The 20,245-nt window shown below is 47.3% G+C and overlaps 1 protein-coding gene and 1 long non-coding RNA gene across 2 annotated transcripts in view; one reads left to right on the top strand and one right to left on the bottom strand.

Moving 5' to 3' along the window:
* The window catches only part of LOC308467831, a 702,857-nt gene that overhangs the window by 201,349 nt on the left and 481,263 nt on the right, over window positions 1-20,245 (top strand). The window lies entirely within an intron of this gene.
* LOC308467645 (inositol polyphosphate 5-phosphatase OCRL-like) overlaps window positions 1-20,245 on the bottom strand; it is a gene marked incomplete at both ends in the record, with an annotated part of 361,324 nt that overhangs the window by 72,881 nt on the left and 268,198 nt on the right.

Genomic DNA, 20,245 nt, shown 5'->3' with positions numbered 1-20,245 from the left:
CAATCCTCTCCTCTAGCCATTCGCCTAGGTTCCTGCTGTTATTTGTCCACTGGACTTTCCTTTATTCTGGCCTAAAAGCCCTCAAGGAGAAGCTAGGAGACCGTCTTGCTGAAGCAGAAAAAGAGTCCCAATGGGTGGCAATGCATTTCCACAGCTCCAGCATCACAGGGCAGTACTGGCTGAGGCTTCTGGGAATTGGACTCCTGACTGGCTGTGTGGTGTAGTGGGGAGAGTGTTGGGCTCGGGTAGAGTGTGAAGGCCAGGGTTCAAATCTCCACACAACCATGAAGCTGTCTGGGTGAGCTTGGGCCAGTTCCTGCCTCTCAGCCTAACCTGCCTCACAGGGTTGTTGTGAGCATAAAATGAGGAGGGGGAAGACCCTTGAGCTCCATGGAGGAACGGTGGGAGAATAATGCTTGACCTCCACCAGGGTTGCTAACATGAGGTAAGCCCCTCCCTGCATAATCAATCACACACACCAATTGTAGGGCGATGCCCATCCACTTTGGCTTGGGAGCCCCCTTCGGAGTGAAGTCTAGCCATTGGAGATGATGTAAGAAACACATCAATCTCCTGTTCCACACACTGGCTGACTAGATGCCTCTGGGAAGCCCACAAGCCAGGCAGGAAAGCAACCTCCCCACATGCTGCTTCTCCCCAACAGCTCATCTCCAGTGGCATTCTGTGTCTTGGAGCAACAATTTTACACGGAGGTCCTAACAGCATGGAACTGGGCCAGGCCCACAAGAGGTCGGAGGGGAGATGGGGGCAGTTCCAGGGCTGTTGGGAAGCTGGCGTCTGCTTCCTGGGTCAGGAAGGAGTTGCACTGGAGCTCAGTGCTATGAAGGGAAGCAGCTCAGAATTGAGGGGTACTGTTACTTCCCCTGATCTGAACGCTAGACTTCTGTGGATAAAATCTAGAATTGCCTTAGCGCTTCTGCTGCTGCTCCACGATGAGGACTCAGGTTAAGCTTGAGGCCCAAGGAGACCCCTAGATCTTTTTCACATGCGCTGCTGTCAAATCAGGTGTCCCCATCCTATATTTGTGCATCTATCTTCTTATTCCTGCCTAAGTGTAGAAGCTTTGGAAATTCATTCTGCAGCATGAGCTATCCTTCCCAGGTTGGTGTCATGGTGAAATGTGACTTCCAGGGATGGAGAGAGTGTGCAGGCTTTGCTGATGCTTGGCCATTTGTGATATACAGATAGCACAGGTGAGGGGTCTTTTGAGACACCTGTGGAGGAGATGCAGATGTGGCGCTGCAGGTATTTCAAGCATCTTCTACACTTGAGGGATCGCCTTACGCCTTGTGTGCCTACTCAACCAATTGAACCTGCACAAGTAGGACTGTTCTAGCTGCCACGTAAGACTCATTTCACACTTGCAAGAAATCTCTATTTTAGTGCAACAGCGCTAACACTTTGGAACTCCCTGCCTAGGGACCCCAGGCAGCTGCCTTCACTGTACTCTTCCCCACACCTCCGTAAAGCCTTCAGGTTTAGGGGCCTTTGGAAGACATGTGGAAGGCTGCAGGGTGTGGAAAGCCTTTTGCTTACTGCTGAGTTTAATTGTCATGGCAATATTTTGAAATGTGTGCCTGTGTTTCACTGGATCATTAAACATTTCCATGAGGAGTTTTTGTAAACTTGCTTTAAGTTTTTTTGACAATCAAGTGGGGTAGAAATGATATAGGATGAATTAAGTTACATTAAATTGAAATGAACTCTTTTGAAATTGAATCCAAAGTGGTGAAGGTCTAACTCTCTGCTTGCTATTCCTGTACAACATCTTGTGCTTCTGCCTGATTTTGTTTTGTCTGGAAACTGAGTGAGATAAAAACTTCTCATGCTACAGCACCCGCCCACCTGCAAATGTTCAGGACCTCAAGGACGCTAACCCCTTCTCCAAGTTCTTTTTTAAAAATCAATTTTTATTAAAAGATTTCAACGTAATATACAATGCATGTCTCTGCTGTGCCTCATTCTGAAGGAAACGGGAATCCTGGGAAAGTGCCTGGAAGCCCTGGAACCTCGTGTGTGTGCATATGTGCTTGCGCGTAGGAAATAGAAATTTGGGTCTACTTCTGGGTGTTCAGGAGGAAGAAAATGCAGAGAGCTCATTTCCCACGGTCTCTCCAAGTAGAGCTGACCATTAGATGAAAACATTGCACCCTCTGCCACAGCCACAGGTGTCAAGATGAAGCAGAGCTGTGTATCAGCAACATATTGCTGACAATGTACTCCAAAACTCTGGATGACCCCATTCCAGCAATGACTAGGGTTGCCTAGACTCACACGTGTGTGTGTAACATAGAAGTTCGGGGGACAAAGTGCGTGCAGTATGCTACTTGTGAGGTGCTCAGAAGGAAGCATATGCAGAAAGATCATTCCAGGCGACCTGTTTCTTGAGCATTCATCCTGATTTGTTTGTGGGGTGGTGATACTACATGAAGTCAAGCTTTCCAGGGCATTTACCTATCACTTTTTTTCTTGCAAAAAGCCCAGCTGGGGGGACCTGAAAGTGTGCGGTGAAGAGCAATTTTGTAGTGGGTTTGTTGCACAGGAGCACCAAGTTCACTAACTGGCTGATTCAGATTGAATCCCATTCAAAAAGAGTGCAATGGTGTGTGTTTCAGCCAGCCATCCGGCTGCTGCAACTACCGTATTTTTCGCTCTATAACACGCACCAGACCATAACACGCACGTAGTTTTTAGAGGAGGAAAACAAGAAAAAAATATTCTAAACAAAACAGTGGATGTATGATTTTTGTGGTTCATGCTGTGGCCACAGACATGTGATCTGACGGTGAGTTTGGGGTAGCCCAATGCAAAAATCCTGAAGATCCATGTGGATCCATGCTAAAGTCGCCCTAAAGTCGCAGGGGCGCTGGGGGAGTGAACAGGAAGCAGCAGGAGGAGAACAATCCCTCTCTCACACACAGACACACAGAGTATCAATCCTAAAGTCGCAGGAGAGGCAGGGGCACTGGGAGTGGGAAGCAAGAGAAGGAGAACGATCCCCCCCCCTCTCTCTCACACACACACAGTATCAATCCTAAAGTCGCAGGAGAGCGCAGGGGCGCTGGGAGAGTGAACGGGAAGCAAGAGGAGAATGATGCCTCACACACACACACAGAGTATCAATCCTAAAGTCGCAGGGGCGCTGGAAGTAGCAGGGGCGCTGGGAGAGTGAAGGGGAAGCAAGAGGAGAACGATGCCTCACACACACAGAGACACACAGAGTATCACTCCTAAAGTCGCAGGAGAGCGCTGGGGCGCTGTGAGAGTGAACAGGAAGGAGGAGGAGGAGAACGATAGCTCAAGCACACACACACACACACACAGCCCCTACAGTGGCTGATCCAAAATCGGACAGCAAAAAACTGCAGGCAGGGACATAGAGCACGGGTTTGTTTTAAAGCAACCAACCCCGATCTGCTTCTCTCCCTCCTCCCAGCTAGGCTGGCTGAAAAGCTTTGCTGCTACTTAGCAGCTCACAGGAGAAGAGAGAGGGACATAGAGCACGGGGCTGTTTTAAAGCAACCAACCCCATCTGCTTCTCTCCCTCCTCCCTCCTCCCGGCTAGGCTGGCTGAAAAGCTTTGCTGCTACTTAGCAGCTCACTGGAGAAGAGAGAGGGACATAGAGCACGGGGCTGTTTTAAAGCAACCAACCCCGATCTGCTTCTCTCCCTCCTCCCGGCTAGGCTGGCTGAAAAGCTTTGCTGCTACTTAGCAGCTCACTGGAGAAGAGAGAGGGACATAGAGCACGGGGCTGTTTTAAAGCAACCAACCCCGATCTGCTTCTCTCCCTCCTCCCGGCTAGGCTGGCTGAAAAGCTTTGCTGCTACTTAGCAGCTCACTGGAGAAGAGAGAGGGACATAGAGCACGGGGCTGTTTTAAAGCAACCAACCCCGATCTGCTTCTCTCCCTCCTCCCGGCTAGGCTGGCTGAAAAGCTTTGCTGCTACTTAGCAGCTCACTGGAGAAGAGAGAGGGACATAGAGCACGGGGCTGTTTTAAAGCAACCAACCCCGATCTGCTTCTCTCCCTCCTCCCCGGCTCCGCTCGCTGACAGGAGCCGCTTACACCCGCTTTGCAGTTTGAAAGAGAGCCACGGACTGCTCACAACTGCAGTGGATTCCCCTGCCATCTGTAGGCATTCGCTCCATAACACGCACAGACATTTCCCCTCACTTTCCAGGAGGAAAAAACTGCGTGTTATAGAGCGAAAAATACGGTATTCCCTGGGTGCCACCACACTGTCCTGTCTGTGTGTTTGGAAGGGAATGGGAGCTATGCTCCCCCCGGAGACACTCCACTCCTCCTTCCTTAGCTGTGTTCCTCAACAGTTGAGGAACAGTGGGTGGGTTCTGTGTGGGAGGGGGGGAGGGAAGAAAAATGGGGGGGGGGGACAAGGATGATACGCTTTTGGATAATATGTCTTGTTACAATTTTGAATAAAAAATAAAATTAAAAAAAAAAGAAATTTAATATACCAATAACAAATAAACACAATGATGCTATAATGATACAATCTGAATCATTAGGGGTGCATTGCAGCAGTCATTGCAAATCTCCACGAGTCGCAGCACAGGTGGTTCTGATGATTCCCCTGTAAGGAAGGCTTACAATGTAGGAGGCTTTGGGCTTTGCGAGAGGGGGGAAAGTGGGGACATCATAGAAGTATGCATGATGTGGGAAAGGCGCAGATCGATGTTTTCTCCCTCATAATATCAGAACCTGGATCTGGGGCTGAACCCGGGATCTGCACGCCAAGGCTGGAGTAAGAAAGAGCCCTTGCCAGCTGGCCACGTTGGGCGCCTGCCTGGAGAGTGGAAGCCGGGGGTTGGAGGGACATCGTGCTGCTCCTGGCAACCGCCACCCAACCCGACGTCCTCCTCCGCCTGAATCCCGCTTCCCCTGGGACGCACTTCCCATCCTGGAGTGGCTGGGGTGGAAGCGCTCCCCACCCTCCTTTCCAGACCCCACTCTCCTTGCTCTTCTTCTTCATGCCTCGGGTGTTTTCCTGAGTGTATCTTCAGAACAACCCTCTGTGAGGGAGGCTAAGCTGGCCCAAGGACTGGCCCAAGAACTGGCCCAAGGTAGCTCAGCCAAGTTGCCAAGGCCAGCGTTTACGACCACGCATCCTTTCCCCTCAGATGAGAAAGCCGGGATGAGTCATGCTAGCAGCCTGTGGTCTTGATGGGCTTTGAGGCAGCCCAGAAGAAGAAGAAGAAGAGTTTGGATTTGATATCCTGCCTTTCACTCCCCTTCGGGAGTCTCAAAGCGGCTAACATTCTCCTTTCCCTTCCTCCTCCACAACAAACACTCTGTGAGGTGAGTGGGGCTGAGAGACTTCACAGAAGTGTGACTGGCCCAAGGTCGCACAGCAGCTGCATGTGGAGGAGCGGAGACGCGAACCTCCTGGGAGGAGCAGCACTTTTCTCACGGGACAGAAGCGCACGACTTCCCCCTCCCACTTGCCGCCCGCCCCAGTCTTTCTCCGGCGGCTCAGTTTAGCGGCTCATCCCAGGTGGGAATTCAGGTGGCGCTGCTTGCAGAAGGAGAAGTGGCTGGTACTAGCGGAACCTCCCATCTCAGGTAGGACTTCCGGGATCCAGACGAACGTTTTACCAAAAAGTAAAAAAGTAGGGAGAGATCTCGGAGGCCAAAGAGTTTGCTTTTCTGCTCAGTACAGGGGATCTTGCCAGCTCTTCACCCCTGACTGGCCGAAGATGCTCATCTCTCATCCAGGCAGCTCCACAGCATGCCTGGATGATGACTCAGATGGAGCTGGACAGGGGACTTCCGGGGTGGCACCATCGGCAATGGCGGACTCCCTCTGATCCAGAGGGACCAGCTCTACGGGAATCGGGTCTGTTCCGCTACGGCGAAGCGGGGACCCTTGAAAAAATCACAGGTGGGTGAAGAATGTGACCGTGGGACTCGGCGGGCACCTTTTGCGCCCCCCCAATCTGCAAAGGAGCCTGATTACGGGCTCCGGAGTGAAGCGGGGAAGCGGCGCGGTGCTGTGAGTCAGCTGCTTCTTCCGTGGAGCAAAGCCGCACAGCCGTTACCGGAGAGCGCTACCTTTTTCCTGTGACAATTTGTCTACAAAACAACTACCCGAGAGTAGGTTAATTTGGGAAATAAAGGAGAACAAAGAAGTAATTTGATACTGAAGCGGAGAGGCATAAACAGGAAGTCTGCCTTCCGTTCTTTGTAAATAGAGTAAAGCAATGAACTTGTAAGCGAAAACCTTGAAAGACGTTTGAAAAGGACTATAATTCTAACATCAAAACAAGCGATTTCCCCCCTTGGCTGCAGGAGAGGAGGGGGGAAAGGTGTGAACTGTATTTCCCTGCAAAAAGAGAGAAAAGGAAGCTAAAATCCACCGCTTAAAACCTGGGAACGGGCTGCCAATGAACAATAAGAATGCCGTACTGTGAAATGTGCTGTTGGTGAATAGAGTACTTTTTGACAGCTAACTCTGTAAGTGAGATACAATATTTCTGGCTGGCTTCTCCTGGTTTTAAAGTAACTGGAAAATAACTGAAATTGAAACTGTCGTCTATTTTGTGAATTGGGGGATTAAAAAAAGGTTATTTATTTTAAGGCAACAACTTCTGACTCCTACTGTGTCCCCCTAGAGGAAGTTTGAAATTGTTACAATAACAACTGGGCCAGGGGAATTTTCCACTTCAAAACAAATTCTGGTCGTGGGACTGACCTTGGGCCTTATCTAGAGTGTTATGGCAAATGGAAAAGAGAAGATAGATTTGCTTCAGGAAAAAACAACGAGGTCTGGTAGATCATTTCGCCCAGACGTTGGGCTGCAGCGAAGAGCATCAACATCTGGCCCCTCTGGCTCATCAACAGGGGCTGCATTTGTACAACCCAAACCCAAAGGAATGGCATCCGAAGATGATTTAGCTCAGGCATTAGGCAAAATTAATGAATCTCTGGAAAAACTAAGTAAACAAGTAGCTGAAGCATCAATTAAAATTGATCAAAATACCACAAGTATCAACAGTTTGGGACAGAAGGTAAATACTAACACAGAAACTATTGAGAAATTGCTACAGGAATCTACTTTGACCCGAAAGACAGCTGAAGAAGCAAAGGAAATAGCAGTTGCTGTAGAAGAGAAGATACCACCGATACACAGGCAACTTGAAGACCACAGGTCAATATTGTCTATGATTGAATTGAAGGAGAAACAAACAAATTTGAGGATCAGGGCCGTACCTGAACTTGAGAAAGACAACCTGACTGACTTTCTTATGCAGGAATTTGTAGACTTTTGGAACCCAGACTTGGAGAAGGAAGACTTTAAGATAGTGAGTGCTTTCAGGCTTGGAAGAGGAGGGAAGAAGAACAGGGTGAGAGACTGTTTGATCACCCTCCGAACAAAAGAGGAGAGAGACAAAATCTTGAGTCTGCACTTCCAGAAGACTTTGGAAATACATCAGTCAAAAGTGGAGATATTTAAAGACATTCCAAAATATCTTTTGGACCTTAGGTCCAATTATAGAGATTTGGTTGCCCTGTTGAGAAGCAACAGAATCATCTTTAGATGGGAATTCCCCCAAGGCCTATCTTTTAGCTTCAAAGGAAGAAAGATAAAAATAAGATCAGTGGACGACAAAGAAAGATTTTTGAAAGACCACGGAGAAGACCTGCAGAAAGAAGCTGGAGAAGAGTTAAGAGTACGAGAAAGAGGAATTTTACACATAGCAAAACTACCTTTTGAATTAAAAGACTGCCTAGAGAAGGTGATACCACCGACAGAGCAGGAACAGGCACTTGGTGCAGTTGGAGGAGAAGTAAAGTAACTACATCATGGCTCTGCAACTATTAAGCTGGAATTGTAATGGTCTCAACTCCCCTCAGAAAAGGAAAACAGTGTTTCATTTATTAAAAAAGGAACAATTGGACTTGATTTGTCTACAGGAAACACATGTGACAAGGCTACATAGAAAAGTATTGATCAATAAAAGACTGGGCCAGGAGTTTATTTCATCGGATAAAGTTAAAAAAAGAGGAGTAGTGATTTATGCAAAGGAGCGACTATTACCGAAATTTATCTTTAAAGATGACCAAGGAAGATTTGTGGCAATTGAAATTCAAATACGAGGAGAGAAATTCTTAATAGTAGGAGTTTACGCACCAAATGAGGGGAAATCTGAATTCTTTAAAAAGTTGCATGAGACCTTGATGGACTATTTGGACTATAATGTGATTTTGATGGGAGATATGAACGGAGTGGTATCTACACATATGGACAAGGCACAAAGACAGGTAGTCACTAAGGATGGCAGACTACCGAAAACCTTTTTTGAGATGACAGACAACCTGGACTTAGTTGATATTTGGAGAACAAAGAATCCCTTGGCCAGAGAGGGAACCTTCTTCTCTGAAGCCAAATTGACATGGACAAGAATTGACCAAATATGGGTAACTAGAGGAATGGCACCAAAGACAAGAAAAGTGGAAATTTGCCCAAAAACCTGCTCCGACCACAATGCTGTGAAGATGGAGATGAAACTAATATCAACTGGTTCCTTCAGATGGAGGATGAATGACACCTTATTTAGAGATGAAGAAGTGATTAAGAAGGCCCAAAAAACCTTGAGAGACTATTTCGAGACAAATATGAACACCAATGTTGAAAAAAGAGTAATCTGGGACGCAAGCAAAGCTGTTATGAGAGGGTTCTTGATACAACAGAATGCAATAAAGAAGAGAATCCAAAATGAGAAGAAGGATAAAATATTGGAGAAAATAAAGGAAAGTGAAAAGAAATTGAGAGCAAAACCAAAGTCGCAAGAGATTTTGAGGGAAATAAAGTTACATCAAGTACAATACATGAAAATGATGAATCAGGAGATAGAATGGAAAATTAAACAAATGAGACAAAAGACATTCGAGTCAGCTAATAAATGTGAGAAATTCTTGGCTTGGCAAATGAAAAAAAGACAAAAACTAAATACTGTTATAAATTTAGAAGTGGAAGGAAGGAACATACAGAACCCAGTTGAGATTAGAAACTGTTTCCAGAGGTATTTTAAACAAGTATATACACAAGGGCCACAGAAAGAAATTGATGTAGACCGATTTTTGAAAATAAATGGATTACAAAAAATCTCTCAAGAAAATAAATTAATGCTGAACTATAAAATAACTGAACAGGAGGTAGAAGGCGGCATTCAGAATATGCAATTAGGTAAATCTCCAGGACCGGATGGACTGACTTCTATATACTACAGATCTTTAAAAGAATGGTTAGTACAACCTTTAAAGAAAGTCTGCAACGAAATAATGGATGGGAAAAGGGCATCAGAGTCGTGGAAGGAAGCGTATATTACACTTGTACCAAAAACAGAGACTGAAAAGACGCAGCTTAAGAACTACCGTATTTTTCGTTCTATAGGACGCACCGGCCCATAGGACGCACCTCGTTTTTTGGGGGGGGGGAAATGAATAAAAAAAATTATTCCCCCCCCAGCTGCCGCCCCAAGCCTCGCGTGCTTCGGGCTGCAGGCTACCGCCCCAAGCCTCGCGCGCTCGGCGGGACCTCCTGCCGGGCGCGCAAGGCTTGCAGACACTCGCCCGAAGCACGGGGAGCCCTCCAGAGGGCTCCCCGTGCTTCGGGCGACACGCTGCCGCCCCAAGCCTTGCGCGCTCGGCGGGACCTCCTGCCGGGCGCGCAAGGCTTGCAGACACTCGCCCGAAGCACGGGGAGCCCTCCGGAGGGCTCCCCGTGCTTCGGGCGACAGGCTGCCGCCCCAAGCCTTGCGCGCTCGGCGGGACCTCCTGCCGGGCGCGCAAGGCTTGCAGACACTCGCCCGAAGCACGGGGAGCCCTCCGGAGGGCTCCCCGTGCTTCGGGCGACAAGCTGCAGCCCCAAGCCTCGCGCGCTCGGCGGGACCTCCTGCCGGGCGCGCAAGGCTTGCAGACACTCGCCCGAAGCACGGGGAGCCCTCCGGAGGGCTCCCCGTGCTTCGGGCGACAGGCTGCCGCCCCAAGCCTCGCGCGCTCGGCGGGACCTCCTGCCGGGCACGCAAGGCTTGCAGACACTCGCCCGAAGCACGGGGAGCCCTCCGGAGGGCTCCCCGTGCTTCGGGCGACAGGCTGCCGCCCCAAGCCTCGCGCGCTCGGCGGGACCTCCTGCCGGGCGCGCAAGGCTTGCAGACACTCGCCCGAAGCACGGGGAGCCCTCCGGAGGGCTCCCCGTGCTTCGGGCGACAGGCTGCCGCCCCAAGCCTCGCGCGCTCGGCGGGACCTCCTGCCGGGCGCGCAAGGCTTGCAGACACTCGCCCGAAGCACGGGGAGCCCTCCGGAGGGCTCCCCGTGCTTCGGGCGACAGGCTGCCGCCCCAAGCCTCGCGCGCTCGGCGGGACCTCCTGCCGGGCGCGCAAGGCTTGCAGACACTCGCCCGAAGCACGGGGAGCCCTCCGGAGGGCTCCCCGTGCTTCGGGCGACAAGCTGCAGCCCCAAGCCTCGCGCGCTCGGCGGGACCTCCTGCCGGGCGCGCAAGGCTTGCAGACACTCGCCCGAAGCACGGGGAGCCCTCCGGAGGGCTCCCCGTGCTTCGGGCGACAAGCTGCAGCCCCAAGCCTTGCGCGCTCGGCGGGACCTCCTGCCGGGCGCGCAAGGCTTGCAGACACTCGCCCGAAGCACGGGGAGCCCTCCGGAGGGCTCCCCGTGCTTCGGGCGACAAGCTGCAGCCCCAAGCCTCGCGCGCTCGGCGGGACCTCCTGCCGGGCGCGCAAGGCTTGCAGACACTCGCCCGAAGCACGGGGAGCCCTCCGGAGGGCTCCCCGTGCTTCGGGCGACAGGCTGCCGCCCCAAGCCTCGCGCGCTCGGCGGGACCTCCTGCCGGGCACGCAAGGCTTGCAGACACTCGCCCGAAGCACGGGGAGCCCTCCGGAGGGCTCCCCGTGCTTCGGGCGACAGGCTGCCGCCCCAAGCCTCGCGCGCTCGGCGGGACCTCCTGCCGGGCGCGCAAGGCTTGCAGACACTCGCCCGAAGCACGGGGAGCCCTCCGGAGGGCTCCCCGTGCTTCGGGCGACAGGCTGCCGCCCCAAGCCTCGCGCGCTCGGCGGGACCTCCTGCCGGGCGCGCAAGGCTTGCAGACACTCGCCCGAAGCACGGGGAGCCCTCCGGAGGGCTCCCCGTGCTTCGGGCGACAGGCTGCCGCCCCAAGCCTCGCGCGCTCGGCGGGACCTCCTGCCGGGCGCGCAAGGCTTGCAGACACTCGCCCGAAGCACGGGGAGCCCTCCGGAGGGCTCCCCGTGCTTCGGGCGACAAGCTGCAGCCCCAAGCCTCGCGCGCTCGGCGGGACCTCCTGCCGGGCGCGCAAGGCTTGCAGACACTCGCCCGAAGCACGGGGAGCCCTCCGGAGGGCTCCCCGTGCTTCGGGCGACAGGCTGCCGCCCCAAGCCTCGCGCGCTCGGCGGGACCTCCTGCCGGGCGCGCAAGGCTTGCAGACACTCGCCCGAAGCACGGGGAGCCCTCCGGAGGGCTCCCCGTGCTTCGGGCGACAAGCTGCAGCCCCAAGCCTCGCGCGCTCGGCGGGACCTCCTGCCGGGCGCGCAAGGCTTGCAGACACTCGCCCGAAGCACGGGGAGCCCTCCGGAGGGCTCCCCGTGCTTCGGGCGACAGGCTGCAGCCCCAAGCCTTGCGCGCTCGGCGGGACCTCCTGCCGGGCGCGCAAGGCTTGCAGACACTCGCCCGAAGCACGGGGAGCCCTCCGGAGGGCTCCCCGTGCTTCGGGCGACAGGCTGCTGCCCCAAGCCTCGCGCGCTCGGCGGGACCTCCTGCCGGGCGCGCAAGGCTTGCGGACACTCGCCGGGGCTGCAGGCTGCTGCCTGCAAGCCTTGTGAGCCCGCGGGAACTCCCACCGGGCTTGCAAGGCTTGCGGATAGCTTCCTGAAGCCTGGAGAGCGAGAGGGGTTGGTGCGCACCGATGCCTCTCGCTCTCCAGGCTTCAGCGAAAGCCTGCATTCGCTCCATAGGACGCACACACATTTCCTCTTCATTTTTGGAGGGGAAAAAGTGCGTCCTATGGAGCGAAAAATACGGTACCGCCCCATATCACTGCTCAATGTGGATTATAAAATCTTTGCAGACTTTTTGGCTAAAAGACTAAAAAAAGTGCTAGTGGAAGAGATTCATAAAGATCAAGCAGGCTTTCTCCCGGGTAGACATTTGTCTGATAATGTGAGAAACATAATCAATATTTTAGAAAAATTACAAGTGAATATAAATACCAAGGGAGTTTTGATATTTGTGGACGCGGAGAAAGCTTTTGACAACATTTCTTGGAGTTTTATGAAGAAGAACCTACAGGGGATGGGGGTAGGCCAAGGCTTTGGAAACGGTACAAGTGCAATTTATTCAGAACAAAAGGCCAAATTAATTGTTAATAACGTGGTGACGGAGGAATTTCAGATAGAAAAAGGGACACGACAAGGTTGCCCAATCTCCCCATTGCTTTTTATATCGGTCCTGGAGGTCCTGCTGAATATGATTTGAAGGGACCAATTGGTTAAAGGTATACAAGTCAGAGCTAAACACTACAAATTGAGAACATTTGCAGATGACTTAGTATTGACATTACAGGAGCCAGAATCTAGTACTAAAAGGGTTTTGGAACTGATTCAAGAATTTGGTCAGGTTGCAGGATTTAAACTGAATAAGTTAAAAACAAAGGTTTTAGAGAAAAATTTAACAGCGATTGAGAGAGAGAGGTTTCAGAATGAGACAGGTTTAACAGTGCTTAAGAAAGTGAAATACCTAGGGATTAACATGACAGCTAAAAATGGGAATCTATTTAAAGATAATTATGAAAAATGCTGGACTGAAGTGAAAAAAGATTTAGAAATTTGGTCAAACTTGAAGCTTTCACTGCTAGGCCGCATTGCTGCGATAAAAATGAATGTATTGCCTAGAATGTTGTTTTTGTTTCAAACATCGCAAATTTTGGATAAAATGGATTGTTTCAAGAAGTGGCACAGAGATATTACTAGATTTGTCTGGCAGGGCAAGAAGTCTAGAATAAAATTCAAAATACTAACGGACGCAAAGGAAAGAGGTGGATTTGCCCTGCCAGACCTTAAACTTTATTATGAATCAGCAGCTTTTTGCTGGCTGAAAGAATGGCTGCTTCATGAAAACACAGACATTTTGGACTTAGAAGGTTTTAATAATATATTTGGATGGCATGCATACTTGTGGTATGATAAGGTCAAAGCACATAAAGCATTTAAAAATCATATTGTCAGGAAAGCATTGTTTAATGTCTGCATAAGATATAAGGACCTACTTGAAAATAAAACCCCAAGGTGGTTGTCACCGATGGAACCGAAAGCTCAGAAAAAGCTCAATATGGAGGCCAAATGGCCGAAATATTGGGAAATTCTGGAACAAGAGGGAGATAGATTGAAACTGCAGAGTTTTGAAAAACTAAAAAATAAAGTGCGAGATTGGCTTCATTATTATCAGATAATGGAGGCATACAATTTGGACAAGAAAATTGGCTTCCAGGTGGAAAAATCAAAATTAGAAACAGAACTGTTAGAACCCAAAACTAAGATTTTGTCAAAGATGTATAACTTGCTGTTGAAATGGAATACTCAGGATGAAACGGTGAAATCTGCTATGATTAAATGGGCACAAGATGTTGGACATAACATAATGATGGCTGACTGGGAACAGTTATGGACCACAGGTAAGAAGTTTACGGCATGTAATGCCTTAAGAGAGAATATTATGACAATGATATACAGGTGGTACATGACACCAGTCAACCTTGCAAAAATCTATCATTTGCCTGATAATAAATGTTGGAAATGTAAAGAAACTGAAGGTACATTCTTTCACCTTTGGTGGACATGCCCAAGGATTAAGGCTTTCTGGGAAATGATCTATAACGAAATGAAAAAGGTATATAAATATACCTTCCTGAAGAAACCAGAGGCCTTTCTCCTGGGCATGGTCGGCCAATTGGTGCCAAAGAAGGACAGAACTTTCTTTATGTATGCACAACAGCAGCAAGAATACTTATTGCAAAGTATTGGAAGACACAAGATGTACCCACTCTGGAAGAATGGCAGATGAAGGTGATGGACTACATGGAACTGGCGGAAATGACTGGCAGAATCCGAGACCAGGGAGAAGAGTCGGTGGAAGAAGATTGGAAGAAATTTAAAGACTATTTACAGAAATACTGCAAAATTAATGAATGTTAGAATGATGTCAGAATGAAGTTAAGTGGTTTTAGCAGCAATGTTATAAAGGTGTATGTAAAAATGGATTGTTAATAGGTGAGAATCCAAAGCTATAATATATTAAGTTAAAGGATTAAGATAAAAACAAAGAGGGAAAGGAATTGCTGAATTAACTAACTGAACTGGAATACAAAAAAGGGAGGTGTGAGGAGGTCAGGGAAACAAGGAAATGAAATGTAAGGCATGGAAAGATTGATTTGCTTTTAAGTGTCTTTTATTTTTTCTGTATTTTGTATTTTTTCTTTTCTCTAATTTTTTTTCTTCTTTTCTTCTTATCTATGTAACCTTTTTTTTTGAAACCTTAATAAATATCATTAAAAAAAAAATAGATGACTTGGATATTTGTGGTAGATCAAGTCAGAGTAAATGCGCACCTTGAGAACCACTGTATTAGACGTGTGTGGCATATTAAGACTCTGAAAATAGATATAAAGTTAGTTTATACACAAAGACTCTATTTTGGGTTTCACCAGAAGACACTTTTTATAGACAAAAGGGTGAAGGATAAAGAGAAATGGTTAATCTATTGAGAGTTCTTAAAGTGGAAACGGGGAGATTGTAAAATTTAAACAAGGGGTTTCTCTTTTACACTTAATAAAAGAGGGTTGGGGTGTTGTTTATGGGTTCTTTTTCCGGGGGGGGGGGTGCTGTTGCTGATGATAATTTTTTTATCTCTTTAGTTTGGATTATATGATTTACGTGGAATCTTATTATTTATGTCAATTTTTTTTCAATTTCGTTGTGTACTTTTTGATATTTTGTTCATTGTTTACGACTAGTTTTGTTATGTTCGCAGTTACGGAATATTTTGTAAGCTGCCTTGCACATGGTTTGAAATTTGGAAAGAGAGCATACAAATAAATAAATGATTGACTGATTGATTGAGAGATTCTAGTTGGAAATGAAGACTTGGGGTATGGAAGAATGGAAGACGGGTTTTGAGATACAATTGTGCACATCATGTGATATCAAAAATGTACAAACTTTTGTTGAAATCCTAAATGGAAGAGGAACAGACTAAAAAGTGCATGATTAAAGGGGCAAGATTCTCTCTTTATTTGGTTATATTGTACAGTTGGAATAGTGGTAACATATGTGGACTAAAGAGTTAAAATATACATTGAGTTATGACTTAAAATAGACTTTTAAATATATATATTTAAGTATTGTTGGTATCAAACTCCCGAGAAGTTATTTAGAATACATTAAAACATACCAAATGTTTGTTGGAAATGTCTGCTTTAACACCTCAATGCTGAGCAAAAAACAGCGTTCTTGGCCGTTCCTGTGGCGTACACCCCCCCTTTTCTCCAGCTGGACGGCTTGTCTTTGGGGCTGTGAGGCAAAGCACAGCAGCGGGGATCCCCTGTTCCCCCCCACACACTTTGTGGGAGAACTTGCTTGCAGATAGGGATAGCGCACGGTTGGAGATCCTTTTATTTGTAATTGCTCTGGTTGCTTAGAAGGGTAGTTGGCGGATGAAGTTAATCAAGTCAACTTTAATCATTTAACCTGCCAGAAAAAGGGCCAGTTTAAAACAGCGGCTGTCTAGTTCACAGAGTTCCTGAACAAGCATGCATGGAAACACCGGTTTCTATAACAACTGAAATGTGCTTCATTTGCAACTAAGTAGAGCCTCTCTGCTAGTGGTTATAGGGGATTCCCTATTGAGGGGAACAGAAGCAGTGATCTGTGGGCCTGACAAGATGTCTCGGGAAGTGTGCTGTCTCCCCGGGGCTAAGATCCAAGATGTAACTGAACGACTGCAAGGAATCATAAAACCCACTGACAAATACCCCTTCCTCTTGGTTCATGTGGGAACCAATGACACTGCAAGCAATAGCCTCCAGAAGATCAAAAGAGACTACGAGGCTCTGGGCAGGAAATTGAAGCAATTAAATGCACAAATTGTCATCTCATCTGTCCTCCCAGTTGAACAACGTGGCCCGGGGAGAGAGGGAAAAATAGTGGAAGTGAACAGCTGGCTTCGCAAATGGTGTAAACAGGAACGGTTTGGATTCTTAAATCACGGACTGCAGTTTCTTGAAGATGGACTTCTGGCAAGCGATGGGCTGCACCTCACAACGGTTGGGAGAAATGTTTTTGCCAAAAATCTCAGAAACCTCATCAGGAGGGCTTTAAACTGACTAATGTGGGGGAGGGAGACAGTGCTCCTGAAGGTAGGAGTCTATCAATTGATGAAGATGATCATCCAAATGTCATAGACCAAATGGAGCAAACAGCACGCAGACCTAGTGGTGGGAGGAAAAAATCCTTAAATAAGAGACACGGGGGAATGATTAATGGACTTCAATGTCTGTACACTAATGCGCAAAGCATGGGAAATAAACAAGATGAGCTTGAGCTCTTGGTACAGCAAACTAAATATGACATAATAGGCATCACTGAAACCTGGTGGGATAAGTCCCACGATTGGAATGTAATAATGGGGGGATACAATCTATTTCAGAGAAACAGACCAGACAAGAAAGGAGGAGGAGTGGCGCTATATGTCAGGGATGTGTATACCTGTGAAGAGATCCAAGATTTAGAACCTCAAAGCCAAAGTGAGAGCATTTGGGTCAAAACTAAGGGAGAGAAGAATAACAGTGACCTCATTGTGGGAGTTTACTATAGATCCCCAAGCCAAACGGAGGACATAGATGATGCCTTCCTGGAACAGATGGCCAAGCATGCAAAAGGAAGGGAGATCGTAGTAATGGGGGACTTCAATTACCCAGATATTTGTTGGATGTCAAACTCAGCCAAGAGCATAAGGTCAAACAGATTCCTCACTGGCCTTGCAGACAACTTCATTGTCCAGAAAGTGGGAGAAGCAACAAGAGGAACAGCCATTTTAGATCTGGTCCTAACCAATGTTGATGACCTGGTTAGTGGGGTAGAAGTGGAAGGATCATTAGGCGCGAGTGATCATGCTCTTCTGAAGTTTACTATAGAGCGGAAAGGAGCAGCCAAGCATACTAGGACTCAATTTCTTGACTTTAAGAAAGCCGACTTCATAAAACTTAGGGAAGTGCTGGGTGAGATCCCATGGACAGTAATACTAAAAGGAAAGGGAGTTCATGATGGCTGGGAGTTTGTTAAGAGGGAGATAGTAAAAGCACAACGTCAGGCAATGCCAATGAGACGGAAACATGGAAGGTGCCTAAAGAAGCCAGGGTGGCTATCTGAAGAACTTTTAACTGAGTTAAGATTAAAAAAGGATGTGTACAAAAAATGGAAAAGGGGGGAAACCACCAAAGAGGAATTCAAACAAATAGCCAGCACGTGTAGACACAAAGTCAGAAAAGCTAAAGCACAGAATGAACTCAGGCTTGCTAGAGAGGTTAAAAGCAACAAAAAAGGTTTTTATGGGTATGTTCGTAGCAAAAGGAAGAACAAAGAAACAGTGGGGTCACTCAGAGGAGAAGATGGTGAAATGCAAACAGGGGACACAGAAAGGGCTGAACTCCTCACTGCCTTCTTTGCCTCAGTTTTCTCCGATAAAGAAAACAATGCCCGACCTGAAGAATTTGAAGCAAATGATTCAGCAAAGGAAACACAGCCCAGAATAACTAAGGAGATAGTACAAGAATACTTGGCTAGTTTAGATGTATTCAAGTCTCCAGGGCCAGATGAACTGCATCCAAGAGTATTAAAAGAACTGGCAGATGTGATCTCAGAGCCACTGGCAGTCATCTTTGAGAATTCCTGGAGAGCAGGCCAAGTCCCGGCAGACTGGAGGAGGGCAAATGTTGTCCCTATTTTCAAAAAGGGGAAAAGAGAGGACCCAAATAATTACCGCCCAGTCAGTCTGACATCAATACCAGGGAAGATTCTGGAGCAGATCATTAAGCAAACAGTCTGTGAGCACCTAGAAAGGAATGCTGTGATCACCAATAGTCAGCATGGATTTCTGAAAAATAAGTCATGTCAGACTAACCTGATCTCGTTTTTTGACAGAATTACAAGCCTGGTAGATGAAGGGAACGCAGTGGATGTAGCCTACCTTGATTTCAGCAAGGCATTTGACAAGGTGCCCCATGATATTCTTGTAAAGAAGCTGGTAAAATGCGGTCTTGACTATGCTATCACTCAGTGGATTTGTAACTGGCTGACTGACCGAACCCAAAGGGTGCTCATCAATGGTTCCTCTTCATCCTGGAGAAGAGTGACTAGTGGGGTGCCACAGGGTTCTGTCTTGGGCCCGGTCTTATTCAACATCTTTATCAACGACTTGGATGACGGACTCAAGGGCATCCTGATCAAATTTGCAGATGACACCAAACTGGAAGGGGTGGCTAACACCCCAGAGGACAGGATCACACTTCAAAACGACCTTGACAGATTAGAGAACTGGGCCAAAACAAACAAGATGAATTTTAACAGGGAGAAATGTAAAGTATTGCACTTGGGCAAAAAAAATGAAAGGCACAAATACTAGATGGGTGACACCTGGCTTGAGAGCAGTACATGTGAAAAGGATCTAGGAGTCTTGGTTGACCACAAACTTGACATGAGCCAACAGTGTGACGCGGCAGCTAAAAAAGCCAATGCAATTCTGGGCCGCATCAATAGGAGTATAGCATCTAGATCAAGGGAAGTAATAGTGCCACTGTATTCTGCTCTGGTCAGACCTCACCTGGAGTACTGTGTCAATCAAATCAATCAAAATGTTTATTCGGCTTTACGCCCACCATAAAACACAACACACCAAAACAAATCGAATAAAACAGCGGACTCGCACAAGCCATAAGCAATACAACACAGCTCACAGCACACAAGGACAGATATTAACAATTCAAAAGAAAAATTTAAGATTAAGATTAAAAATTTAGGCACTACGCTAAAATCAATATCTGATGTCATTATAAAAAATTCTTATATCAATAATCAGCTAACATTCCATTCCGTCTCTTGTACGAGAGGACGGCTGTTAGGAATTTAGCAGCCTGAAGGGTAATATAAGGATCCACATCTTGAAGAACCCAGGCAAGCTGTAAATCTACTGGTTTATCAGCCATAGGCTGGATTATGGAGTTTATTTTTTTTTTTTAAGCAATTTATTGGGTTTTACAATAGAAATAAACATAATAAACAATATAACATTTGTCTTAACATAGTTTCACATTTTCTTTGGACTTCCTCACATCTCCCGCTCCCACTTTCATCGTTATAACATTTTGTCAGCAATTTATCATCTTATTTAGATTCTTATATCCCTTCTATGTTTCATAATCTTATAGTTCTCGAAAGGAGTTAAGTTTTCACAGTCTTACTTATTTTCTTAAAAAACTTCTAAGTTTAGTGGTGCTCAGTTATTTTGGTCTAGCATCTTATTTAGCATTCGCTCAAATTACAATGTTTTTGTAAATAATTCTTAAATTTCTTCCAATCCTCCTCAATCCTCTCTTCTCCCAGGTCACGAATTCTGCCGGTCATTTCGGCCAGTTCCATGTAGTCTATCAGTTGCATCTGCCATTCTTCCAGTGTGGGTAGATCTTGAGTTTTCCAGTATTTTGCGAGAAGTATCCTTGCTGCTGTTGTTGCATACATAAAAAATGTCTGGTCCTTCTTTACCACCCCTTGGCCGACAATACCCAAAAGGAAAGCCTCTGGTTTCTTAGTGAAGGTATATTTAAATACCTTTTTCAATTCATTATAAATCATTTCCCAGAACGCCTTCACTTTAGGGCAAGTCCACCAGAGGTGGAAGAACGTTCCCTCACACTCTTTACATTTCCAACACTTATTATCAGACAGGTGGTAAATTTTTGAAAGTTTGACTGGGGTCATATACCATCTATAAATCATTTTCATTACATTTTCTTTCAGAGCGTTACATGCAGTAAATTTCAATCCATTACTCCACAACCTTTCCCAGTCCTCAAACATGATATTATACCCAATGTCCTGTGCCCACCTTATCATAGCCGATTTAACCGTTTCAT

Source organism: Podarcis pityusensis (genome assembly GCF_964106645.2).
Source record: "Podarcis pityusensis genome assembly, chromosome: W".
NCBI lineage: Eukaryota > Metazoa > Chordata > Lepidosauria > Squamata > Lacertidae > Podarcis > Podarcis pityusensis.
Note: the sequence above shows the minus strand (reverse complement) of the source record. Positions and strands in the feature narration are given on the sequence as shown.